The sequence below is a fragment of the Bombina bombina genome, chromosome 1, assembly GCF_027579735.1.
Source record: "Bombina bombina isolate aBomBom1 chromosome 1, aBomBom1.pri, whole genome shotgun sequence".
In the NCBI taxonomy this organism is placed as follows: Eukaryota; Metazoa; Chordata; class Amphibia; order Anura; family Bombinatoridae; genus Bombina; species Bombina bombina.
In genome coordinates, this window is record NC_069499.1 from 717,623,987 (window position 1) to 717,637,895 (window position 13,909).

At 39.6% G+C, this 13,909-nt stretch overlaps 1 protein-coding gene and 1 pseudogene across 1 annotated transcript in view; both read right to left on the reverse strand.

Annotated features, from left to right (window-relative positions):
• Positions 1-13,909, reverse strand: part of ARHGEF9 (Cdc42 guanine nucleotide exchange factor 9) — a 916,750-nt gene that overhangs the window by 421,704 nt on the left and 481,137 nt on the right. The window lies entirely within an intron of this gene.
• On the reverse strand, positions 5,134-5,252 carry LOC128646211 (uncharacterized; annotated as a pseudogene).

Consider the following 13,909-nt stretch of genomic DNA (forward strand, 5'->3'; position numbering starts at 1 on the left):
GCACTTTAAGTCATCAAAATTTACATTTCACTCCTGTTGTGAAAAATACTTACCTTTTAATCTTGACAGCAGCTCCAGCTTCCTCCACCCATCGCAAAGCCTCTTCCTGGGTCTAAAATGAAGAATCCGGCTTCCTCTAATCACAGCGTTAAATCAGACACTGATTCCCCCGGAGGGGAAGCCGTGATTGGAGGATGACCTATCCATCATTTCTGATATCAGAAATGGCTTGCGATGACCGGAGGAAGCTGGAGCTGCTGTCAAGCTTAAAAGGTAAGTATTTCTTCACACCGAGTGAAATGTAAATTTTGATGAATTAAAGTGCCCCTGTTTTTAATCGAATTTTTAAAAACCGGGCACTTTAGCATAAAAATTTACATTCACTTTAAATCTTAGTTTATAAAAAATAAAGTATTTTTAAAGAGGTTTATTTACAACAAGCAACAGAACTGTCAAACCGTCAGTAATAAATTATAAACTAAGTCATTTGAAATAATTACTTGTAAAACAAAAGCATATGCTGAAAACAAGGAATTAAGTACATGTCATATACAATATCAGATAAGTAACAGTCTATGTCAGCAGGCTTTTATTTGCCCTAAAATGTAATGGTCTAATTATAAACTGATAAATAAAAAACAAAATGTATGCTTACCTGATAAATGTATTTCTTCCAGATATGGTGAGTCCATGGGTTCATCTTAATTACTGTTGGGAAAATCAATCTGACCAGCAGGAGGAGGCAAAGAGCACCACAGATAAACTGTTATGTATCACTCCCTTACTCACAACCCCCAGTCATTTGACCGAAAGGAAATAGAGAAAAAGAAGAAACACATGGTGCGGAGGTGTCTGAGGTTTAGCCAAAAACTATCTTTAAAACAAAAAGGGTGGGTCCGTGGAGTCACCATATCTGGAAGAAATACATTTATCAGGTAAGCATACATTTTGTTTTCTTCCTAAGATATGTTGAGTCCACGGGTTCATCTTAATAACTGTTGGGAACCAATACCCAAGCTAGAGGACACAGATAAATAGGAAGGGACACAAACAAGCATGCCTAAACAGAAGGCACCCCCGCTTGAAGAACCTTTCTCCCAAAAGCAGCTTCAGCCAAGTATCAAATTTGGAAAATTTGGAAAAAGTATGCAAAGAAGACCAAGTTGCAGCTTTGCAAATATGTTCCAAAAGCTTCATTTTTAAGAGGCAACAGCCCTGGTGGAATGAGCCGTAATTATCTCAGGAAGTTGCTTACCAGCAGTCTCATAGGCTAGATGAATAACACTTTGCAACCAAAAGGAAAGAGTAGAAGCAGGAGCTTGCTGACCCTTACGTTTCCCAGAGAATAAGAGCAGAAGATTGGCGAAAATCCTTAGTCGCCTCCAGATAAAATTTAAGAGCACGTACAACATCCAAATTGTGCAACAGACATTCTTTGTAAGAAGAAGGCTTAGGACATAGAGATGGAACAACAATCTCCTGATTAATATTCTTGTTAAAAACAAAAACTTAGTACGAAGAACCGCCTTATCAGCATAAAAAATAAGATAAGGTAAATCATACTGGGACTCTCCATGCAGACAGAGACTCTCCGTGCAGAAGAGATAGCTAAAAGAAATAAAACCTTCCAAGATAACAACTTAATATCTTAAGGAATGTAACGGTTTAAAAGGAGGATATTAAAAAAAAAATATTTAAGAACAAGATTAAGGCTCCAAGGAGGAGCAACAGACTTAAATACAGGCCTGATTCTGACCAAGGCAAGACAAAAGGATTGGACATCTGGCACGTCCGCCAAACGCTTATGTAACAAAACAGATAAAGCAGAAATTTGACCCTTCAGGGTAAAAACTGATAAACCTTTCTCCAGACCTTCCTGGAGAAGAAACAAAATCCTAGGGATCCTAACCCCACTCCAAGAGAAACCCTTAGATTCACACCAATATGCCATATCGTATGGTAAATCCTCCTAGTAACAGGCTTACGGGCCTGAATAATGGTCTAAACGTCAGACTCAGGAAAACCATGCTTAGAAAGAATTAAGCGTACAATTTCCACGCAGTCAGCTTCAGAGAAACGAGATTTGGATGAAGGAATGGACCCTTAATCAGAAGGCCCTTCCTTAGATAAAGTCTCTAAGGTGAAAGAGATAACATCTCCACTAGATCTGCAAACCAGATCCTGCGAGGCCACGCAGGAGCTATTAGGATCACCAAAGCTCTCTCCTGCTTGATACGAGCAATGACTCGTGGAAAGAGAGCACACGGAGGAAACAGGTATGCTAGTCTGAAATCCCAAGAAATTGCTAGATCATCTATCATTGCGACCTGAGGACCTCTTGACCTTGAACCGTATCTTGGAAGCATGGTATTCCGACGAGACGCCATCAGATCCAACTCCAGTGTCCCCCAACTGAGGGTTAGGCCAGAGAAAACTTCCGGATGGAGTTCCCACTACCCGGGATGGAATGTCTGTCTGCTTAGGAATTCTGCTCCCCAGTTTTCGCTCCTGGAAAGTGGATGGCAGACAGATAACAACTGAGAGCTACCGCCCACTGAATAATCTGAGCCACCTCTTCCATGGCTAAGGAACTCCTAGGTCCTCCCTGGAGGTTGATGTAAGCCACTGATGACTGACTGAAACTTGAAAAACTGTACTAAAGACAGCTGAGGGCAAGCAAGCCATCAAAGCATTTAAATCGATCTCAACTCTAAGATGTTGAAAGGAATAGAAGATTCCTCCCAAGTCCAAAGTCCCCGCACCTATAATGAGTCCCAGACTGCTCCCCAGTCCAACAGGCTGGCGACCGTGGTCACAACCACCACTGGGGAGAGTCTCTCATTGACTGATCTAAATTAATCCTCTGAGACAGCTCTTGTACCATTGCCTGATCAAGCATAGTTGCAGAGCTCTCAGATAGAATCGAGCAAGGGAAAGATATCCATGAAGGCCACCATCAGACATACATTGAGCCACTGATGGTCTAACAGCAGACTGAAGGGACCAACAAGAGGAAAGAATCTTTACTCTTCTGACCTCCATCAGAAAAATCTTCATCAATATGTAATCTATTATAGACCCTAAGAAGACTACCATTAAAGATGACCTAGTACAGCCAGATAACAGATACTAAAATCCACAAGATAGCGATTGAATACTCACAAAGGAGGTGCACCCATTGGTGCTTATGAAGCAGACTGGAGCCTCTCAGTGGTCCAGCTCACTGGTATACTTCATGAGTCAGATTGTGGTCCTTGATGGTAGTGATTAACAGGTTCCTGAATGAACACAAAAAATGCAAACCATAGCCCAGTAACGTTTAGACAAGCGAGTGGTAGATTGAGCAATCTTACTTACAAGATTCAAAGCACCAGCAGGTGCATAAACTGCAGACTGGAACCAAACAGTCGCCCAGTAGACTGATCCCTCCAGATGAAAACAAGATACCTCTCAGGTGCCAGAGAGTTAGCAGCATACAAATGATAAAAAAGGGTGTCCAAAAAGCAAGTGTATTTCTGTAAAAATCTTTATTAAAAAGCGACGCGTTTCTCAACTAAAACAAGCTGTTTCCTCAGGCTAAAAGATTATTAAAACACATTCAGATAACACTTGCTTTATACAAACCTAAACCTATTGATTAACCAATCGGATTGTTCAAACCTTAATGGTCATTAAGTGTTAGCACCCGTCTGCTGCAGGGTTGGTATGGCAACCTGGAGCTCTGACATAATTCAGTGCAAATACCAAAACCTCAGCAGACCATACTAAAAACTAAAGACATCATCTGAGTACATATAATTGTGATAAGATCTTATCAATTATATGTACTCAGATGATGTCTTTAGTTTTTAGTATGGTCTGCTGAGGTTTTGGTATTTGCACTGAATTATGTCAGAGCTCCAGGTTGCCATACCAACCCTGCAGCAGACAGGTGCTAACACTTAATGACCATTAAGGTTTGAACAATCCGATTGGTTAATCAATAGGTTTAGGTTTGTATAAAGCAAGTATTATCTGAATGTGTTTTAATAATCTTTTAGCCTGAGGAAACAGCTTGTTTTAGCTGAGAAACGCGTCGCTTTTTAATAAAGATTTTTACAGAAATACACTTGCTTTTTGGACACCCTTTTTTATCATTTGTATGCTGCTAACTCTCTGGCACCTGAGAGGTATCTTGTTTTCATCTGGAGGGATCAGTCTACTGGGCGACTGTTTGGTTCCAGTCTGCAGTTTATGCACCTGCTGGTGCTTTGAATCTTGTAAGTAAGATTGCTCAATCTACCACTCGCTTGTCTAAACGTTACTGGGCTATGGTTTGCATTTTTTGTGTTCATTCAGGAACCTGTTAATCACTACCATCAAGGACCACAATCTGACTCATGAAGTATACCAGTGAGCTGGACCACTGAGAGGCTCCAGTCTGCTTCATAAGCACCAATGGGTGCACCTCCTTTGTGAGTATTCAATCGCTATCTTGTGGATTTTAGTATCTGTTATCTGGCTGTACTAGGCCATGTTTGGCGCCTCTGTGTTTTATCTTGTTTCAGTTACCCATCTACCAGGAAGACCATCCTAAGACTGAGAGCTGCCTACCTTGTCTTGGATCCATTTTTCTATTGGGACTGTATCAATATTACCCACTTGGACTTTATGTTGGTACATCTTATTATTTATGTATAAGCATATTTGTATATTCTACTAGTAACTATTTAGGTTTTTGATATTGCTTTAGCATTTGTTTGTTTGATACGCCTTAGTAGGCACCCCCTATGGGTAGTAATACACACTGGTGTGCATTACACCCTCACTCTCCCATTTACCATTAAAGATGAAACAAGGGAACCCTTTTCCAAATCCACTTGCCATCCGTGAGAGTGAAGAGAAAACAACAACATCTCAGTGTGAGATTTTCTTGAAGAAAAGATGGCGCTTGAACCAATATGTCATTCAGGTAGGGCGCCACAGCAAATCCCCGAGACCGGAACACTGCCAAGAAAGCCCTCAGGATCTTTGAAAATATTCTGAGAGCTGTGGCAAGTCTAAACGGAAGGTCCACAAACTGAAAGAGTTTGTCTAGGAAAGCAAAACTCGAAAATTTGTGATGATCCCTGTGAGTGGGAACATGAAGGTACGCATCTACTGCACCCGGTGTTCCCAGGCAGACTCCCATCCAGGTACTGACCAGGCCTGACTCTGCTAAACTTCAGAGATCAGACGGGATTGGGTACATTCAGAGTAGAGTGACAGTAGACCCTTAGATCTATGGCCGTCATGAATTGACTTTCTTGCCCTAAAGGAAGAAAAGTGCAAATAGTCTCCATTATGAAGGATGGAACTCTGAAAAATTTGTTTAGACATTCCTAGTCAAGAATGGGACGGAAAGTCCCTTCTATTTTGAGGACCACAATTAGGTTGGAGAAAAAACCAGAGGCCCTGTACCTGTGATGAGACTAGAACTATCACTCCCAGGGATGAGAGATCTTGCACACACTTCAAGAACACTTCTCTTTTATCTGGTCAGCAGATAATCTTGAAAAATGAATTCTTCTCCCCCCGAAAGACAGCTGTTAAGACTGCCATTCTCGGTCCAAACAAGGTCTCACCATTGTAAGGAATCACCAGAAGCTTAATTTGGAGGAAAAATTTAAAATATTCCAAATATGGACACGGCTGACAAATGTCTTGGTCCGATTGAACCTGCATCTGCAGTGTTATAAAGGCTAGGCTGTGCCACTTAGCCACAAGTAGGCTTAAGTAGACAAAGCATCGCCCCAGATGACCAACAACCTCCAGCTTCTCAACCATTGATCTGCAAGGAGCAACTACCCTCCATAGGGATCGAAGTTCTCTGAGCCAAAGTAGAAATGCTCTCTTCTACTTAAGGCACCGTGCATTTTAATGAAGTCAGTTACAGGAAAAACCTGAAAACAATTTCATAGCACGTCAATAACACTCCCTCAAAGGAAGTAACATCTTAGAAAATTTACTAAACTTCTAAGTGTTGACAACAACAAGGTATCAGTGTCGTTCCAGTAGCTAAAACTTCCAAAACATACAAGAGGTGTTCCAGCATACATCTGAAGGTGGTCACTTCAGCATCAGAGGAAAGAATTATACTGTCCAAATCTGAGATTTCACTGCTTGTTGGTCTGGCTTGGATATTGTGCAAACTGCACGAATAAATCTGTTGAAAACTACTGGCTGGTGCTGCTTCTTTTTTGTGACTTTATATCGTTTGGGATACAGTGAAGCTTCTTGAAGCTTGCACACCTCTTTGTTCCCAGGTGCTGGAATTTCTGTTTACTTAACCCCTGGAAAAGGCGCAGCTCTATAAACGGCGTGCTCCAAACTGCCGCTAAGCCAGAATGCCCAGAAAACAAAAAACTTTCAAAACTAAAATAAATAAATTATGGCAGATTAACCTAATGTGCTCTTTACTCATTCTAGCTACAGTAACACTCTTAGAACCGTAGTTACCATAAAGATCTGTATATACAATAAAGTCTCAGCGATATAACCCCTATGAACCACAGAGGTAATTCCCAAAAAACATCAATAACAATATGAGGCCCATTTATCAAGCTCCGAATGGAGCTTGAAGGGTTGTGTTTCTGGCGAGTCTTCAGACTCGCCAGAAACAGCAGTTATGAAGTAGCAGTCTAAAGACCGCTGCTCCATAACCCTGGCCGCCTGCTCTGATGAGGCGGACAGGAATCGCCACAATTCAACCCGATCGAGTACGATCGGGTTGATTGACACCTCCCTGCTGGCGGACCATTGGCCGCGAGTCTGCAGGGGGCGGCGTTGCACCAGCAGCTCTTGTGAGCTGCTGGTGCAATGTTGAATACGGAGAGCGTATTGCTCTCCGCATTCAGCGAGGTCTTGCGGACCTGATCCGCACTGTCAGATCAGGTCCGCAAGACCTTTGTTAACTTGGCCTCTATAGCTCTGCCCCTATCTATGAATTAAATAAAATTAAATTATATTAAATGAGCCCAATAAATGAGTTAATCCTTTCATACGTATAAAAGGAACAAACTTAAGTCTCCAGTCACAATCTATAAAGTGCCTGCATACTGCCTATAATAATCCTACTAAGGATTTTTGAAGTCCCATTAAAAAGCAGAGCGTTACATTTATTCTAAAACTCTGAAGTGCAAATCTCCTCACCTATAAGACAAATTGCACTTACCTGCATCTAGCCGTCCGGGCAGGAGGACAGCTCACAAGGCATGAAAGGACACATCTCCTCACATAAGGCCTGTAGAAAAAGAAAGATCAGAGACAACTACTCTGTCTTTCTATACCATGGGCAGTAAGATGTTAGGAAAATGCAGCAAGGCCCACCTTACAAGTTACTAACTGCTTTAAAGCTTTCGTGATTCAGATAGAGCATGCAATTTTAAGCAACTTTCTAATTTACTCCTATTATCAATTTTTCTTCATTCTCTTGCTATCTTTATTTGAAAAAAAAGGCATCTAAGCTTTTGTTGGTTCAGACTCTGGATAGCACTTTTTTATTGGTGGATGAATTTATCCACCAATCAGCAAGGACAACCCAGGTTGTTCACCAAAAATGGGCCGGCATCTAAACTTATATTCTTGCATTTCAAATAAAGATACCAATAGAATGAAGAAAATTTGATAATAGGAGTAAATTAGAAAGTTGCTTAAAATGTCATTCTCTATCTGAATCACGAAAGAAAAAAATTGGGTTCAGTGTCCCTTTAACAGTTTATCTTTGGTGCTCTTTGCCTCCTCCTGCTGGCCAGGAGCGATATTCCCAACAGTAATTAAGGTGAACCCGTGGACTCACCATATTTTAGGAAGAAATGCAATTGATGTACAATTATTTTGGAAATAAGACTACTAGTACCCTTAACTGCAATAACACTTTTCATAATGATGCATGCATGCATATATTAACATTCTGCCTTGTTCTTCATAGAAAATTTTTAATAGGCTGAATTCTGTTTAGTATTACAAGAAGGATGACACAGTCTAAATACCCCATCTACAGTCCAATGACCCAGAACTCTAACCGAAGATATCTCCAATAAATTAGTTCAGTTTTGAGGATTTGGAACAAAAAAATAAAGATTTTAATAGGTAAATAGCCATGGGGTAACATACCTAGCTGTGATTTACAATGCAAACAACCCTGACTCCTTTTTTAAATGTAGAATACAAATAATACAAATGCGCATCTATCTATCGATCTCTCTCTCTCTGCCTATACAAATATCTGAATTCATATACTGCATTTGGGATAAGATACCTAGCTGTGATTTAAAATGCAAACAACCCTGACTCTTTTTCTTAAATGTACTATACACAAAATACATATGTGCATCTATCTATCTATCTATCTATCTATCTATCTATCTGTCTGTCTCTCTGCCTATAAGATGCTTTTATTGAATTAAATTCTCGTACTGTGCTGACCTATGATACAAGAGACATTTTTTTATTTACAAAAGAAAGTACTGTATATTTCATTATCTAATGAAGAATACCCATAGCCGAATTACTATAAACATATACATAATACAAGCCATAGAGAATTGCTATGCTTAAGACAGAAGTTGATACATAGAAGATGTTGGGGCAAATGCAGCAAATTAATTCACAAATATCTGGTTTATCAATATTGCTGTCATCGGGATTATGTAACCAGCTGGTAATATAGGATGATTAGCAAACTGGATGAGTTATCTAGCTGTGTGAGTTTTTATTCTCTTAAAGCATCTTAAACCCTTAATGAGGCAGTCTACATATTGGAGAAATCAGGTGATTTTAGGGCAAATAACCCAACTTTTTTTTGAATTGTGTGTATTATAAATGAACAATAGCATTAAAAAATAGAATTGTTAGTTATCCTTCTCATTCCCACCACTGCACATAGCCAAATGCCCACACCATTTGATAGCACAACATTAACCCAGAGATGTCACTGCTAATATGAAAGAGGTAGGTGTGATATAAACTTATGAAGGCTCTAGTAAAACAAGGCTTTATGCTACTGTTAGGATTACCAGGAGGATTTACATAATGGCCCCTCCCCAAAGCCCCATTAGATATATTTGTTCACAATCAAACAGTGATTGCATCCCACTGGCTGCCAGTAACACACAAAGATACACAACACACACACACAACAGTGATTGGCTTTCTCCCTTGACTGATATTAGAATACACAAAGGTACAATGTTACCTCTGTGGCTACATGTAACACACACAGTGAAATTTGTTAACACCCCAATGAATGGCAGTAAAACATAAGACAGTGATTTGTTTTCCCTACCTGGTTGTCAGTAGTGCATCTGTAGTGTCATGTTTGTAATGCATAAACACATACAAGGTCATTTAGGCCAGGGGTCAGCAACCTCGGCTCTCCAGATGTTTTAGAACTACATTTCCCATGATGCTTAAGTGTCTTTAAGCTGCCTAAGCATCATGGGAAATGTAGTTCTAAAACATCTGGCGAGCCAAGGTTGCTGACCCCTGATTTAGGCAACATTAAAAAAAATGAACATTAAGTGACCAGTATTTCTTGCATGCATTTCACTGGATAGCTTGATAAAATACTGGACAAATGGAAACCCTAGTGATTGTGTCAAATAGCTCTGTGCCGTTTCCTGTGCTGTTTATACCGTATGTGCAAACCAACAAGATGAGATGAACAGCTGAGCACACTATGCATAATAGCAAACCTGTTCTACTGCATATGTACATGCACACTCCCACTGCCTATGGACACCGCTCACGATTAGCTGCCTGGGTTTGAAGATGTTTTTATCTCTCCCTGTTTTAATAGGGATTTTTACCCTCTAAAGTCAGCATCCAGAAATATTTATGCACCAGCACCAGACAATAAGTAATAAGGGTATTAGTACTTTACTTTTACTAACTAATAACTTGATCCAATTAGACACATCCGTAGGGGACATTCCAGCCCCTCCACAGTGCATTGACTTTTAAAAGAAGCCTGGTTTGTAAGTTAAATGAAAAAGTTTACGGGTTTTGAGCGCTATAGGGATTTTAACGACCGCCACAAAAGCAGCTTTATTTTACCTCCCTATACGAGTTTTAAAAAAACAGGCTTGTGCAGGCAAAATGGTTGCGTTGAGCTCCATACCGCACCGAAAAAAAGCGCTGCTTTGAAGTGCTTGTGCACGGTTTCCCCATAGACAATGAGGAGCTGCTAAAATACTATTGGCTGTTTCAATCAGCCAAAAGGATGAAAGCCCAATCCTATTGGCTGATTGGAACAGCCAATAGGAATTTAGCAGCTCTAATCCTATTGGCTGATTGGAACAGCCAATAGGATTTTAGCAGCTCTTATACAATTGGCTGATTGAAATCTTTCAGCCAATAGGAATGCAAGGGACGCCATCTTGGATGATGTCACTTGTATTAAAGTTCCAGTGTACGTCAGAGACCGTATGAAGAAGATGCTCCGCGCCGGACGTCTTCAGGATGGACCCGCTCCGCGCCGGATGGATGAAGATAGAAGATGCCGTCTGGATGAAGACTTCTTGCCGCCTGGAATCTGGATGAGGACTTCGCCGGCTGGATGAAGACTTCTTGCCGCCTGGATGAGGACTTCTCCGGCTGGATCCTTCAAGCGGGAGTTCAAGAACTGTAAGTGGATCGTCAGGGGTTAGTGTTATGTTTTTTAAGGGTTTTTTGGGTGGGTTTTATTTTTAGTTTAGGGTCTGGGCATGTAAAAGAGCTTAAGGGCAATGCCCATACAAATGTCCTTTTCAGGGCAATGGGGAGCTTAGTTTTTCTTAGATAGTTATTTTATTTGGGCGGGTTGGTTGTGGGGGTGGTGGGTTTTGCTGTTGGGGGGGTTGGTTTTTTTTTACAGGTAAAAGAGCTGTTATCTTTGGGGCAACGTCCCACAAAAGGCCCTTTTAAGGGCCATTGGTAGTTTATTGTAGGCTGTTTTTTTTTATTTTGGGGGGCTTTTTTATTTTTATAGGACAATTAGGTTAGATGTAATTCTTTTTTATTTTTGATCATTTGTTTCTTATTTTTCGAAATTTAGTGTTTGTTTTTGCAATTTAGATATTTTGTTTTTTTTTGTAAGTTTGTGAGTTGTGTTAGGATTTTTTAATATGTAGTTGAGTTTAATTTAATTGTAGTTTAATAATTATCTTAGTTCAATTGTTAGTTTAAAATTAATTTATTTAATTTGATAGGTAAGTTTTAATTTAAGATAGGGAAATTATAATTTTAATATAAAGATAGGGGGGCATTAGGTTTAGGGGTTAATAGTTTATTTTAGTATATTTCGTTGTGGGGGGCTTTCAGTTTAGGGGTTAATAGTTTAAGTAAATTTCATTGTTAATAGGTTTATTTTAGCGGCGTTGTGGGCGGACGGCAGATTAGGGGTTAATTATATTTAAATAGTGTTTGTGATGTGGGAAGGCAGCAGTTTAGGGGTTAATATGTAGTTTATGGGTGTTAGTGTAGTTTTTAACACTTTAGTTAAGAGTTTTATGGTACAGCTTTGTAACATAAAACTGATAACTACTGACTTTAGATGGCGGTACGGATCTTGTCGGTATAAGGTGTACCGCTCACTTTTTGGCCTCCCAGGCAAACTCGTAATACCGGCGCTATGGGAGTCCCATTGAAAAAGGTGCGGTGCTGATGTTGCGTGACTGGCTAAAAGGTGTGTGGTACACCTATACCGACAAGACTTGTAATAGCAGCGTTAGGGAAAATGAAGCGTTATGGGCGATAACGCTGCTTTTTCACTCATATCGCCAAACTCGTAATCTAGCTGTATGTTTCTTCAGCTTAAATATGAATCTTGCTTTAAAAGCGCCTTTCCATGTAGAAGAGCAAGAATGTGGTTATACAATGAAAGAACAATAAAGCATTGCATTTCATACCTGTTCCACCACAAAGGAAGTTATGGCTATCCATAGATGATTAGTGCAACAGTGTCTCTTAAACATTATTACCCATGTAAAGATTGCACTTATTTCCATACAACTCATGCCCAAAGCAGATGTCACACAAATTCATTTTACTAACAAATAATTTCCTATTATTTAAGTTCTCCAGTAAATCAAAAGTGTCACTGCTAAATAGTTCTGCACTGAGGTTCTAACTAAGGCCTGCAGGAAATGCTAACTCCATACACATGTGTAGTAGCAATCATAAGTCTTGGTCACATACGTCTGTCCATGTATTTTTGAGTTGCATCCATCTAAATCTATCATACCGTTTATATACATATATATATATATTTCTACTGTCTTTATGGGTCATTCATATACTGTATATATATATATATATATATATATATATATATATATATACACCTATCTATTAATCTCTATCTCTCTCTCACATGTACAATCATTCTGTTCCTCCATTTAGCTTTTTTTCAGATTTTTATTCTGTAACACAATATGGTACTAAAACAAAATGTAAAGTCTGATCCTCGCTTTAGGTACATTTGGACTCCAATATAAGAGGAGCAGAATGCCACTGAATATAGTTTCATCACAAGCTCTGCCATCACGTTGCTGACAACTTATTGCCATGACTACAGCCAGCTAACAAAATCCAACAACAGATCTGAAATGGCTGCTGGATAAAATGTTTAGGTGGGGGGATAAAACAAAAATTGCATCTTTTCATGATAAACCTGTGAAGAGACCTGACAGATCTTATGCACAGACAACCCACAATGCTCCCTGGCTCTCACCCTGGGATAAAGCTTATCATATTTAATTTGGTACTTCATTTTCTGGGAAATCGATATAAACCAAGTGAAGGTAACTTTGCCTGTGTCAGAGTGAATATTGGTGCCGTGAGGCAGCACAGAGCAGCAGAGCTGTCCGGTTTACAAAACATGAAGACTGGTGTCTTCCTTTTCATCACATATACAGTGAGTGGGTGCTACATGCCAGTAAGGAGTTTCATCCAAAAAAACAAAATGCAGTTTAATGGAAATCAATGCTCGGCAGTAAAATCTATTGCCATCTGTCAGACAGCATGCACTTAAAACATGGACAACATCATATCTGTGGAGAACTTGCTCTAATTATGATAATCAAACTCCTGTAGTGATATAACCTTTTCTCTGTCAGAGATGCCTGTGATGCTTTAAAGCAATGTTTCCCAAACTAATTAAGCCATGCATTTAGTTTAGAGGTTCGAACACACTGACATAACCCACAGGACCATAAAGGAACTATTAAGTCCTCCAAACAACCCTAATAAAGACAGCTGCACCATCAATAAATTATAATAACTTTTAAAGGTCCACGACTAAAAAGAAAGAGGAAGTTTCCGGTATCAACCCTTAGTCTTGAACCAATAAAAGTTATTTTATTGATAGTTCGGTTGTCTTTATTAGGATTTACTAGACTAGGGGTTGGATGCAGGACCCCACAGACTCTCACACCTTTTAAAGAGTTACACGGGTTCTAGGATCACTCTTTTCTCTGATTCTCCAAAGAATTCAGGCACAACATAACCCCCTAATACTGTAAACCTGCTACTAAAGGCTGAATATTTACTGTGTGCTCCATGCATATCACATTCTAAGAGAGAAACAAGTGGGAGTAATATATAGGTAGAACCCCTAATTACACACAATGGAACACAAGAGATTGTTAAACACATTGTAAGCAAGACATTGTAAGCAAAACAATAAATCCATCCTGCATATGCATTTAACAGTTCTGCAATTAAGTATAGTAACAATTTATTTTGTGTAAGAGAGAACACAGTTGGTAAAGGGTTACATGTGAACTGGAACTTGCAATAAATGTTTTTGTGTGCACAACTGATACTTAGGTATCCACTGCTCACTGGATGACAGGGCCCACTTTCAGACCTGGGGTGATACATGTTTAAGTCACAATCAGCCCAGCATCAT